The sequence below is a fragment of the Apodemus sylvaticus genome, chromosome 8, assembly GCF_947179515.1.
Source record: "Apodemus sylvaticus chromosome 8, mApoSyl1.1, whole genome shotgun sequence".
In the NCBI taxonomy this organism is placed as follows: domain Eukaryota; kingdom Metazoa; phylum Chordata; class Mammalia; order Rodentia; family Muridae; genus Apodemus; species Apodemus sylvaticus.
The window spans coordinates 99,068,504-99,082,273 of record NC_067479.1 but is presented as its reverse complement, the minus strand read 5'-3'; the positions used below and the strand labels follow the sequence as shown (position 1 = coordinate 99,082,273).

At 48.0% G+C, this 13,770-nt stretch overlaps 1 protein-coding gene across 1 annotated transcript in view; it reads right to left on the bottom strand.

The window, feature by feature from the left end:
• Positions 1 to 13,770, bottom strand: part of Grid1 (glutamate ionotropic receptor delta type subunit 1) — a 749,675-nt gene that overhangs the window by 609,302 nt on the left and 126,603 nt on the right. The window lies entirely within an intron of this gene.

Genomic DNA, 13,770 nt, shown 5'->3' with positions numbered 1-13,770 from the left:
TGTTATCCAGCAACCCGAGTGCACTCGCTGTCATGGCTCCGCGTACCTAAAGACAGCTGGCATGCATACTTGTGTGACCTGCTCATTTTTCAATAACAAAAAACTTTCCCAGAGCATAGCTGGACCTGATCCAGATGATAAGAATCCCCAGTGACACTGGCAGTGTCAGAGAACCATGTGACCCTCCTAACAAAACCCCTCAAGTTTCCACGGCAAGCCTGAGCCTTCCAAATCCTAAGGCCTGCCCTGTTGGCTCTGCACTGTGATGTCCCTGTGTAAATGATCATATCATAGAACTCTAGAGAGTTATGAAAATGTGGGTGACGAGAAGCAGAGACTGTAAGGAGAGGGCATGGCAGTCAGAAAATGCCTCCCCTTCCAACTCCAACCTCTCCTGTCTCAGAGACCCTCAGACGCTTGCCCGCCCATCTCCTGCCTCCTTCTGCATGGCAGGGCACAGTGCCCAGAGCACACACACCTGTAGCTCACGTTAGGGGGCGGGGACAAGAGAATGAGAATAAGTGTTGGCAATTTAAATCCTTGCTGGCAGCTGGAGCCAGAGGCAGGCGCTGCTGGCAGAGGCCCGCCTTGCTGAGTGGCTGTGAGACTTAGTGGGGGATGGGCTGGCACAGAGCAACTACACAGTGAATGCTTTAGTCTTCTTCTGCAGGACACATCACCTGCATCAGTGGAGCTGAACACCAGGAGGCTTCAGTTGCCCAAAAAGCTCATACCTTCAGTCGCCCAAAGATGGTTCCCTGTGCAGAGCCCACAGATGCAGCCTGTTTCCGCTCAGACCACCTCTGGCTATCCTTGGAAGTGCTTTGATTCTATTCCCCAAATTAGTGTGTGTGTCCAGGTCCTGGGCCTGGGCTACAAAGCTCGGTTTAGATCTGTGTGCTTACCTCAGTCTTCCCCTAGCCCTGGGCCAGTACCTCTCCTCTGGAACCTGTGTCAGTGTGGCTCCCCATACTAAAGAGATCTGTTCCCTCAGGGTAGGACACTCTGGGATTATCTCTCCTCACCACCTGCTTCCCCACACACAATGCTACAAGTGACTCAGTCCTAAACCTGTTTCTCCCCATGCTACTGTAGACCACAGAGGACCCGTGACTCATCTCGCCTGGTTCGCTAACTTTACATGTTGGGTTTGACATTCTGCCTGATGACAGTTCTCTTCAACAGTATAGCACCCCAAAAGTCGGCATCCTCTGAGTCCCTGAAAAAAAAAAAAAAAACAAGAACCAGAACAGGTCCTGCTCTCCTCCCGCTGCCTAATTTAGGGAACTGGCATCTCACCACCTTCGTCTAGTCTTAGAATTTGAAAAGCATTCCTGTGATCTAGCAACTCAGCTTTCTAGCAACTCATCCCAGAGACATATGCTCACAGAGATGCCTGTGCAGGGACGTACCATGGTATTGGGCGACAGCGAGACACAGTATGATGCTGAACTGACAAAGCAGACAGACAGAGACCACAGTGTCCACCTGGTGGAAGGTGGCATAGGAAGGAATCAGGGAAGAGAAACAAGCCAGGGATGAGGAGCCGGAGCCCAGCAGTCTAGGTAAGGAATGTCTCAAAACAGTACAGGCGGGAGGGAGATATCACAGCTCAGAGTAAAGTGCACTTGTGGCTCTTCCAGAGGACTGGAATCTAGTTCCCAGCACTCCAGGAGGGCTAACGCCCTCTTCCTTCCTCCTCCAGAGCCTGCACACAGACACAGACATACACACACATACACACACAGAAAGAGACAGAGAAAAACAGAGACAGACAGACACACACACACACAGACACACACACACAGAGAAAGAGACATACACACACATACACACAGAGAAAGAGACAGAGAAAAACAGAGACAGACAGACACAGATACACACACACACACACACACAGAGAGAGAGAGAGAGAGAGAGAGAGAGAGAGAGAGAGAGAGAGAGATCATTTTTTACAATACAGGTGGCACTGTCCTGCCTGTTTGTCTGCCGTGCTATGCCTAGGATGGGGATACCTGTGCGTCCTTGCTGCGGAGCCCAGCAAGTGGCTTTATTCCTCTAAAGACGACTACAGGAAGGCAAGGAGCTACTTTTCACACGAAAATTTTTTTTCAACACAAATATCATTTTGTACATTACTTACAAAGTAATAAATTATTTCGAAGCCCAAAATAAAAAACAAAATCATCTCTTTGCCTTCCCACCACCCTAAAAACTCAAGGTACCCCTGACACCCGCACGTCATCCTCCAGGCCTGATCAACCCTCTTCACTTCGTCAGGCTCCCTCAAGCTTGCAGAAGTGCTCCGAGCACCAAAGCAGCTCTGGGGCACATTTCACACCCTCTGTCATAGATGGATGGTGTCGAGATGACACTGCCAGGCCAGGGAGACACTGATCCTGTGTTCTGCTTCTCTTCAGGTCTCCAAGCACTGGGTGCTTGGCCAATAGAACTGGTCTGCGTGGACGGGATGCAGAGCTCAAAGAGCAACTATGTATCAGACATCCTGGCCCCACCAGGAAAAAAAAAAAAAAAAAAAAACTTCCACAGAGGCAGAGTCTGATGTTCTACCATCAGAAAGAAGGGTTCTAATCTGTCCTAGCAAGGTTGTGAGAGATTCACCTGAGAAAATGCAAATAAATCTAACTCCCCTCTTCACTGACGTCAGAGGCAAGCCAGAGAGCCACCATTCACTCTGTCTCACTACTGACATCCTCACCGCTGTTTGTCCCGCTTCCCTAGACATATGACCACAGGCAGCCCTCCCAGCCAGCACAGCCTTTTTGGCGGCAGTCACGGTTTTCCTTTCCTAAATCTGCTGCTTCTTAACCTCACCATCTCTCAGCAATGTCAGAAGCACCTACCGATCCTCCCTGGGTGTGTGCATTAAACAAATGAATAGGCAAGGAGAAACTATATCCATAACAGTTCCAGGTCAAAAGCCATGTGTCCAGGTTCCTGTGGCACTGTCGGCCCTTAGACAGTAAGGCTGGCTTCGGCGTCCCAGCCCTCTTACTCAGACTGCCATCCACCAAGCCAGATTCATCACAGGGGAACTCCCAGCAAGGAAGAGGGTTCACAGAGGCTGGCAGAAGAGACACAGTACTGCCCATGGAGAAATGGCCTCATCAAGGTGGGCCTCTGCCTCCAGTGCTCAGCGGCCACATTACCCGACCAAAACCTCCACGTGGGTACTTAGATTAGAAACTGCCACCAAAATAAAAACATCTGGCTTCATATTGCTAGACTGACTGGCCAACAATCCCACCACCACCACCACTAAGATCTAACTATATTTCTCCCCACCCAAAGCCGGGGTTACAGATGTGATGTGTATCACTGTTTTGATTTTACATTGGTGCTAGGAATTGAATTCAAGTTCTCCTGTTTGCCCACTGAGATATCTCACCAACCCCTCACTCTAGCATTTAATCCACAGCTTTCTCCCACCTGAGCAGCCCTTACTCCCCAATACAGTTTAGGATGCACTGCCTTCAGGGCAGTGGCGGGACACCAGATCTCAGGCCTCCCAGAACCCTCTGCGCAGTGTTTGTGTACCTACCTGAACCTCGGGCCGAGTGCTCAAGGCAGCCTAGGAGGATCTAGAAAATGAGAAACAGTCTGTGACCTCAGGGGTCTGTGTCGCTCTCAAATCCATCATTTCATTTTAGCCTCACAGGAACCCTCTGAGGTGGGCGGTTTTTATTATCCTCACTATCAAAATGAGAAAATGAGAAATCAGACAGAGTCATCAGCCTGCCCGGGAAAAGCCAAGTCAGGGTGGAACAGAGTCCTTTGAGAGTAGCCAAACCGATCATCCAAATCTCAGCAGCACCGAGGCCATCACAGTGTTAGCAAGTTCTGCCACTCACTGAAAGCAGGGAATGGGGGAGGAGCCTTCTCAGAGGTTGGGAGCACTTGGGGTTCTTCTCTGCAGGAGATGGGAGGGGAAGAGTGCTTCCCTCACACATCCCCAGGTATGGTTAAAAGGGAGGTGCCATAGTTGTAACTGAAAATCTCAAGGACAGAAGCAAATGCTTGGCTGCAGCAGAGCTCAGTGGCAGATGATTTACCCATCGTGCACAAAGCTCTGTTTGATTTTCAGCATCGAGAAGATGCTCCTTGGAAAACTAAATGCCCAGTATACCAGGTCAAAATACCAATCCATTCATTTACTTGCCAAATATTTAATGAGCACCTACTAAGTTTCAACAGCCGTACCAAATAGTACAAATGCAACATTTGTACTATTGAAAGATTAAAATCCTATCTGGTAGAGTTGGGTAGCAAGAACAATTTCCTCTACTCTAAGAGGATAACCAGAGTCAAAAACATTTAATTGTAAGGTTCAAAAAAACTAACAGAGAGAGCTTTAAGGTTCGCAACACAAATAAGCGATAAATGATACCATCATTTTCCTTTTTTGGTAAAATTCCAGGTAACAAATATTCCAGTTACTCTAATCTGATCATCAAAACATCATAAACATGTGTGTAAATGTCACACGTGCCCTCACAAATAAGTGCAATTGCGTGTCAACTTAAAATAACAAATTATTTTAAACTAAACTTTTTATCTGGAAGTTGCATTTTAGTTGGATAAAGACAGATGTTGAGAACAAAGTAAATACACACAAATTCAATGGGAAAAAAATATGAGGGAAAGAAGGCCAAGTGGAAATACAGTCCTGTAGTTGAGGAAGTAGCCTGTGGATGTGGTAGGGACTACCCCAGGCAGAGGGCATAGGTAGCTCTCGCCCCTGGGGCAGGGCTGTGCCTGGCATAGCTCAGGAGCAGCAAGGAGCTTCAGGGGAGGCGGTGATTGGACAGGCAGGAAATGAGCCCTATGCAATGGGGACAGTGAAGAGTTCCAAGGGTCACGGAAGACCTTGAGATAAACAAGAAAGCATCTTAGGTGCCCCCAACCTTCCTGCCCCCATGGGAACCGATGCTCCTAAAGGTACTCAAGAGACCCTGTTGAGTTCCAGCCCAAGCAAGATCCAATGTGCCTCTACAGTCCTGCCTCAGCTCCACCGGCGCTCAGGAGCAAACCAGAGGAAGCTGGGAATCCCAACTTTACTACAGTCACATGCCAGCAGCTGGCATCCTTTGCAGGAAGTGAAGAAAAGTCTCAAATCATAGGTTCTTGCCCCACCACTGGGCTAAAAGCTGAGCATCCTAGAACATAGCTTCATTTTCGTTGGTGGTGGTGGTGGGTATGGTGGTGGTTTGGTTTGGTTTGGTTTAGTTTGGCTTGGTTTGGTTTGGTTTGGTTTGGTTTGGTTTGGTTTGGTTTGGTTTGGTTTGGTTTATCGAGACAGGGTTCCTTTGTGTAACTTAGCTCTCCTAGAAGTAGCTGTGTAAACCAGGCTGGCCTCAAACTCAGAGCCCTGCCTGCCTCTGCCTCACTTAAAGTGCTAGGATTAAAGGCGTGGCCCAACACCACTTGGATTGTTTTCTTTTGTTGTTTTTTTTTTTTTTTCATGAAACATGAGCATATGTAGTCCAGGTATCCTCAAGCAAGCCATGCGGCTGAAACTGTCTTTGAATTCCTGATCCTCCTCCTCCTCCATCTCACCAGGCTTGGGTTACAGGTGCAGTCAACATACCCGAGGTACACAGCTTCTTGCTCATAGTTTTTCATCCTGAATCAGGTCACAGGACAACCTGGCAACAGTATAAGGTTTCTGAATGCACATCAGGCAAAAATTAATTCAAAATCCAAGACATGAAGCATCAAAGGTGTTCCTGTGGCACTCACTCTCCCATGATGCTCACACAGAACCACTCCTGGTTCTGAACACACAACACACAAGCTTTGCACTGTGTATCCTGACAGTCCATGTGATATTAAGGAGCACCACTTGAACACCTCATTCCAGATTCAAGACTATTCTGGCTTGCAAATTACAGTATTCTAACTGTACAGGTGAAGCTTTCTGCTCCTGAAGAAATGTGATGGCTTACTTACAGAAAACCTAGACTTTCGACATTCTTCTGCCATCTTTCTTTGGCATCCAGGTACAAAACTAGTGTAACTTTGGATACCTCGGTGTCGGGGTGTTTGCTTTCTAAATTGCCATTGAAGTTTCCAACTTGAGTTTTATTTTCAAAAATGTTAAATGAATTTGGGCTTGGGATTGGAATGAGTTTTCCCAATTTCTGAAATGTCCATAAACTTCTGCCATTCTGTACTACATGTATGTAAAATGACTATGAAGACACCGACCAGGAGAAAATGAAAATATTGATAAACTCTGGAAAACAATGGAAATATCCTATGTCCTGTGGTATCTAGTAGTCAGACAATATTTCTCCAGGTTACAACAAACAAGCACTTCCATCTCAGTATACAAATTTACCCTCATCTTTAATAAGTGGTTAAAAAAAATCACGTGAGAAGAGTTTTAAATATCTTTTTAGCTTACTTTCAGTAAATGTTTGATTTGTAAGATTGATTTTATATAGCTACATAAACTTCTCAGACAAAACAAGGCCGTGAGTGGAAAATTTACAAAGCCCTGGCCTAGGGGTTCTCTGACACCTACTATTTGGGTCATGAGAAGCAAAACATGGGTGGCCCTGGGTGCCACGCACAGCACAGTGTGGTCTTGGACATGGCTGAGCCCCACGCCCCACGGGTGTCATGTCCCATGGGTGTCCTTCTGGCCTATTGACACACCCTACCCATGCTCCTTCTCATGTGCAGGGCTGAGGCTGGAGGAGCACCTGGCAGGTGAGGGTATCATCTAGCATCCAGGTATGTCCACAGCATTTCTATGATTCGTGAGAAAAATCAAAAGATCTGGCCGAGGGCAAGCTCATGAGACTCCTTAAAGACCTACCTATGCAATAAGCATGTGTGTGATCCAGCACAGCCTCACATCTCCATGTGTATCCATGTTTGCAGCGGGCATCTCCTCACACACACACACACACACACACACCCAGATGCACTCTGGAACATGATGCAAGAGTAAGGAAACTCCAGAGCTAATGAACTTTCATCTTCTGGCAAACGCTACAATTAACGCACCCCAAAGTACAGCTGCTTTGTAATTAGATTGAAGAACAAAACACAAAACACTCTTCCTGGTAAAGTTACTGTCAAACTTCTTCTGTAGGTTTCCTAGCAATTAAATGCACTTGCTCATTTCTTCTGGAAAGGAAAAAAAAAAAGCATTTATTACTTCAATTTAAACTAATGCTGTAATGATCAGGGGTGTTGTTCATGGGCTCTCCTGCCATTGCGCTCGAAGCCGCCAGTCTGTTCTGCCAGGGCTGGCACGGAAACGCCGCTGGCAAGAAGCACCGAGAGAAGAGCCTGGGTTCTCCACATCCTCTTTCTTCCAGGGAAGTTGACTGTGGGAGGGCACTAGGGATGAGGCAACAACTGTCAGTCTGGATGTCCAGCTGAGGTGTGGTATCCCACAGAGCCACTGATACACTGCTGTGACACTTCTGAGAACATGCGATCTGACCCCAGCTTAGGGCAAGCCCGTACGCTCTAGGCGAGAGTAATGAGCCCTGTCTGTCATTCCCAAGCACCAAGAACACTACCGAGATACAGCTGGGTTCTAGGCTGCATAACAAGCCAATCTGGGAACAAAACTCCTTTGGCCTCCTTTGGAAAGCCAGGGTAGCAGGGCCACAGCTCAGCTACAGATGACGCAGGTTCCTGAGTAGAGGGTCTCCCTGAGTCCTCCGCATGCAGGAACACAAGGCTAAGGCCTTTACATGAGCTATATTAAGCCACATGAGATCATATCCAGTAGGGTGGTCATTTTACCCTCTTTGTACAAAGGAAGAGAGGTTGAGTGATTTGGCCAATGTCTAACAGCTGTAAAGACCTGAGATTCAAGCCTACAAGACTGCTCCAGGACCTAGTCCCCTAACTGCTGACCTCAAGGACTGTCTGCAGTCGGAGAGACAAAGAGCCAAGTCCTTTGCACCACGGCTGTCCTGGGCGCCCTGAGTCTGCCCCCATTACTGTGAGAGAAGAAGGCTGCCCACCGCTGCTCCTGGTTCATACGCATGGCTCATTGCCCTCACACGGGCCACTCACCGTATGCCAGGCACTCTCCTGCCTGCCTCACCTTTTTGGCATCGAGACTACAGTCACCTTCCATGGGAACAGCAGCTAAGACTCAGAGAAGTCAGCATGAGCAGTGAGGACAAGAGGCGATGGGGTGACCATCGACATTATCTTTTATGTCCACTTTTTTTGTGCTACATATAAAATTCAAAAGATACAAGAAATCATTCTGTAAAATTACATGTCCCAAGAGACTAAAACCGCCTTCCTTCTGTCAGCTGTGTGTGTCTGCTGAGGTGCATACACCGTGGAGCTTGTGCTTGCGGAGCGATCCTCTCCCCACCGGTCCCACCTTGCTACTCTCAAGAGACTGCCATCTTGAAAACGGCTGTGGTCCTCTGAATGTACACATCCTAGAATAGTTAGCCAGAGAGCTAAATATGGACATTAAGATTATTGCCTTTTTCGGATGTGATAGACCACACCACAAGTTCTCATGCACCGTGAAGACTCCACCCGTGGTGTGCTGGCCCCAGATTCACACCTGAGGCACGTGTCCAAGCTTGGGAAATCAGACCTGGTCACTCACAAGCTACATCCTGATACGAGTCCACACAGTTGTCTAAATTTTGCTTTTCCTGGAATGGTCAGCACACACCCACTATGGAGGAAAGGACTACTGTGAAATGCCGGGACAAGAGGTCCTTCCTGTTAGCCAGCCTCTCCACCTGCCTTTCAAGCTTCATCCCTGGCCATGGCCTGAACTCCAGACAATCTGTAACCCAGACACACAGGCCCTCCTCTCTCCTGCACCCCACTCCCAGCTTTCGCATCTGCTCTCCCCTCTACCTGAAATGCTCTCTTAACTCATTCCAGAACCCGGCGCCCTTTGCTTGTCTGATTTCCACGTGTCCTCCACGCACCTGCTTAAACAGTACTTCCTCCAGGAAGTGCTCGCCAGCCTCCCTGTTACCGGCTGCTGAATGGGCACGCACCTTTCTCATTCACCCCCGAGCAGTCAATACGCCCAAGGTCACAGCAATGATGCCAGGGAAGGAGTGCTGAATACAGCTTCAGGGAGAAGTGAGCACACAGCTACATCTAGATACAGCTCAGGCCCGGGCCCTCCTGCAGGCAACATGCTACGGAGACAGTGTCTTCTCTCCAAGAAGAGAATGAGATTTCAGCAAGAAACTATCATTATGACATGAGGGTAGGGGAAGGCTCCTTAAATAAGACAGGCAAGAGAGCTGAGCATCAAAAAGATGACTCCGTTTGACAACAGTACAATACAGACCTTCTGTTTCTGAAGACAAGCAACTGATGGAAGGTATTTGCCACACTTAACTCACCAAAGAAAAGGAGCAGCGTCATAATTAACAGTTACAAGCAAGTATGTCACAGAAGAGAAAACAAAAATAGCCTGTGAAGATGTGAAAAGACTGGATAGGGAACATGTAAATTAGCATCCGAGTAAGAGAAAACTATGCAATAGACTCCTCCAAGTACCAGCAACGGGAGATGCCGCTGGGCCTGGGGACTTAGAGAAGCCTCATGAGAGGCAGTGTACACAAGAAGGGACACTTAGAGAGATACACCCAGTAGATGCGAATAACATAAAACATGTGTGGACCCTGCAGCTCCTCAGAACAGACCCTCAAAACTCTTCACAGACCACCAAGAGATAAATATCAGCACTGTTTGTCATACCAAAAGCTGGAAATAACCCAAATACCCATTAATGATCGGATGGATAAATTAAATTAGATATACTGTGAGATAACAAAAATGATTGATATATTCATATCAAATGGATGAAGCTCAGAAACCTAGTGGAGAATGAGAAAAGCAGCCGCTGAAGTGTCACTGCATAGACACAAGGGTCACAACGAGGCCAAACAACACATTATAGGATCTAGAGTGACCAAGTAAAGCCAGGCACTGACTGGCTAGCACACAATCCAAACAGCGGTTCAGTCCCCTAGCTAGGATAGAAAATGACCAGAGTTGAGGACATGGGATTCTTTCATATTTTTTTTAACTGAGTGTAGGTTCCAGAAATTCCTTTTATTGTTATTGATAATTTGATTGCACATGTGCATTTCAATCATATATAACTTCTAATTTTTAAAAAGTGATTTTAAGGAGTTGGTGAGATACCTCAATCAGTAAAGTGCTCACTACACACACACAAGGAACTGAGTTCAATCGCTCGCGATGGTGTAAAAATCCTAGGGAGGCAGAGACGGGATGATCCGCGGGCTGGCTAGTGGGCTGATCAGTAAACCCCGTGTCCCAGGGAAAGACCTTGTCTCAAAAGAACAAGACTGATGGCTCCTGAGAACCATCTGAGGTTGACCTCAGGTCATGCATATGTATACTATGTGTGCACACAAGCACACACACCGCACGCATGCACACACATGTGTATGTCAGTAACTTTAAATCAAGTGCATTGGTCACTAAGGCTGAAGCCTTAGGCTTTGCGTTAGCAGAATCCCAGTTCCCAACCTCTCAGGCCTGCAAGCTAGACCAGAGGCCACAGAGTCTACCTGCCCTGGAGATACTAGAAAAGAGACACTGGGCCCTGGGTTCTAATTCCAGTTATAGGCAACGGGAACCAAGTTACTCCATCCCATGCTTTTCCTCATTTAAAATAAACCCCAGTACAATGTTTCTCACAGGGTAGGGATTCCATGAATATTTATGAGTGAGTCAGCCAATGATATCTGAAGAACCCACCACAACCACAGACATATTCTCTGAGGAAAACTGTCGCTACAGCTACTAACACACCCATCCCCAAATATACACATACACATGCATGTGCGTGTTCTCTCTCTCTCTCTCTCTCTCTCTCTCTCTCTCTCTCTCTCTCTCTCTCTCTCTCTCTCTCCAGCAAGACAGAAAGCTCTGTGCTCGAATCCATCCAGATTTTTGGTATTTTATGGATTTCCTACCCCAAATGTCAGTTTCTCTTCTAGTTTTCCTTCTGCTGTCATAACAAGCATACAAGTGTTTTCCATGGAATTGTACCAAATGGCACCTCTCATATTTTGTAAACCAAATGCATGCAAACTCCTCTCTCGCCCAGTATTAGTCAGATCGGTGTCATCATAGTGAAGTACCTGAGGCAATCGCGTGTGGAAGGGAAGTTTGTTGTGGCTCATAGTCGTGGACATTTACATTCAAGATCAGGTGGCGTTGGTGCTCTGAGTTTCGGGGAGTGCAGCAGTCACAGTGAGAGCACATGACAGGGAACACGGCTCAGATCAGGAGAGAGGAAACAGGCAACTGCAAAGGTGGGATTCCCATAACCCCCTGAGGGACATGCCCTAGTGGCCTAAGGACTTCCCTCAGGACCTACCTCTTACAGGTCCATAGGGCCTCCCAACCTCACACCTCTAGAGACCAAGTCTTTAACATGTGTAGCACATTCAGCATTCAAACTATAGCATGCCTTTCTGTTGCATTCTCTTAGGGCCTTCCTGCTCTGATCTCACACGCGGTGCAAATGGCCAGTCCTCAAGTTCTACCAGGGGAAGACATTCCCGAGATTAAAGGGAAACCGACAAGGAAATGGAGAGGAATCAGTCCTCGCCAGCCCCCCAGAGGAAGGGTCTGTATGTGACGGTCACTAAAGGATGAGCTGCTGTTCTAAGGCATGCTGGGTCCATTCTGAGCCATACTCCTATTTCAGCAATGGTTCTGACTGGCTAGGCACACGAGAAGAAATCTAAAGCCCACCAAGAAACAGGATGGTGTCTTGACTGTGACCAGGTCTTAAAGCCCAAAAGCATCTCACTGAGCCTAATTTGCTTCAGTGGTTAAAATGTGGCATAAATGAAATAATATATGTAAAGATACTTAGAGATCAGCAAGGAAAAGTAACAATATCCCAAATCACTTCCATTTGATTTTGGGAGAAATAAATAGTATTTACACTCAATTTGATTTTTAATTTGGCGTATCTGAAACTACATCATCACGGGTATACTGACAATATGAATCCACCCATAGTATGTGGAGACTTCACCACAAGTGATACCATGGGATCCACCACATGCCCACTCTGAGGGGTGACTGTGTTGTGGTTTTTACGCACCTTGGCTAGCCTGATGAGACTCAAGAAGGAAAACAGGAGTCTGATATAGCTGTCTCCTGAGAGACTCTGCCAGAGCCTGACAAATACAGAGGCAATGCTCACAGCCAACCACTGGACTGAGTGCAGGGTCCCCAGTGGAGTAGTTAGAGAAGGACTACAGGAGCTGAAGGGGTTTGCGACCTCACAGGAAGAACAACAATATCAACCAACCAGAGCTCCCAGGGACTAAGCCATCAACCAAGTAGTGCACATGGCTCCAGCTGCATATGTAGCAGAGGATGGCCTCGTCAGACACCAATGGGAAGAGAGGTGTTTGGTCCTATGACGGCTCAATAGATGCCCCAATGTAGGGACATCAAGGGCAGGAAGGTGGGCGTGGGGTGGGTGGAGGAACACCCTCATAGAAGCAGAGAAGGGGGATGGGATAGAGGCTATCTGGGATGGGGGACTGGGAAAGGGGATATCATTTGAAATGTAAATAGAGAATATATGAGAGAGAGAGAGAGAGAGAGAGAGAGAGAGAGAGAGAGAGAGAGAGAGAGAGAACAGGCTGGAATATACAGGAGGGGAATAGTCAGGCCAAGCAGCAACAGTAGGGGTAGAGGAACTTTTACAGGCACAAACTAGCCTCAGAGGGCGTCAAATTAAGAGGCTGATGGCCAGGGTGTGCAGAAGCAGCAGGGCCCTACTCAGACTACAATTAAAAGAGCGGTGACCTCCAGAGCAACTGAAGCCAGATGGGTCAGCACCCTGGACAGCGCCATCGGCAGGCAGCTCTGGTAGCCCATGTCCAAGCAGGCAACACAATCAGCAAACACAGTCGGTGGCTCCCAGTCCCTCCCTGTACCATGGGCTCCCAGCATCCTAAACACGGTTTTCTGTTGCTGAGCCTACATACAGCCTCAACACCCTTCTTCACACAGCACCATCCCAAGGGCATCATGTCAGAACAGAGGTACGTACACTCTGGGGGTGGTCCAGGTTCAGGGCTGAGGGGGCTGAAGAAGATGGGCTGGGAGTGCTTCTGTGAGATGAACCCTGCTTCCTGGTTCCCTACGCCCATCCTAGATCAGAGAGGTCAGAGCACCCAGCATATTCATTTTCCTCCACGTCTCCCCTTTGTCTCCACCCGTCAACTTGGCATTCATATACCCAGACACAGCACAGCGCTGGACTGCAATGGCACACAGAAAAGCATTTGGCCTGCTCTTCTGCGAGTGGCCACCTCTGCAGGAGTCCAGTGGACGTCAGGGGCAAGCTCCCATGAGTGGCCGTCTAAGCCAAGTAGGCTGAGGACAGGTGATCAGGTAAATAAGATTCAAGCTCTGCTGGACGGGGGTGGGGAAGACACCTTTCCTGGAACACGTGCCAGCTGAGTGACACGGACATGAGACGGATAATGAGAAGAAAAGACAGAGTCTGGGCCAGTGCCTCCAGGCAGCGCTCAGTCTTCAGGAAGCACAGAAGGCCAGACAGTGAGCAGGCTACAGAGCTGCCACCCGCCTTCCTCGCAGCTGTGGCTCAAGGGCCCTTCAAGAGGAATGGTATGTGGAGGCCAGAGACAAGAGGAGCGAAGGCACCTGAGAGGAGCCCAACCCTGCCAGTGCCCCCATCTCCCACAGCACTCGGTT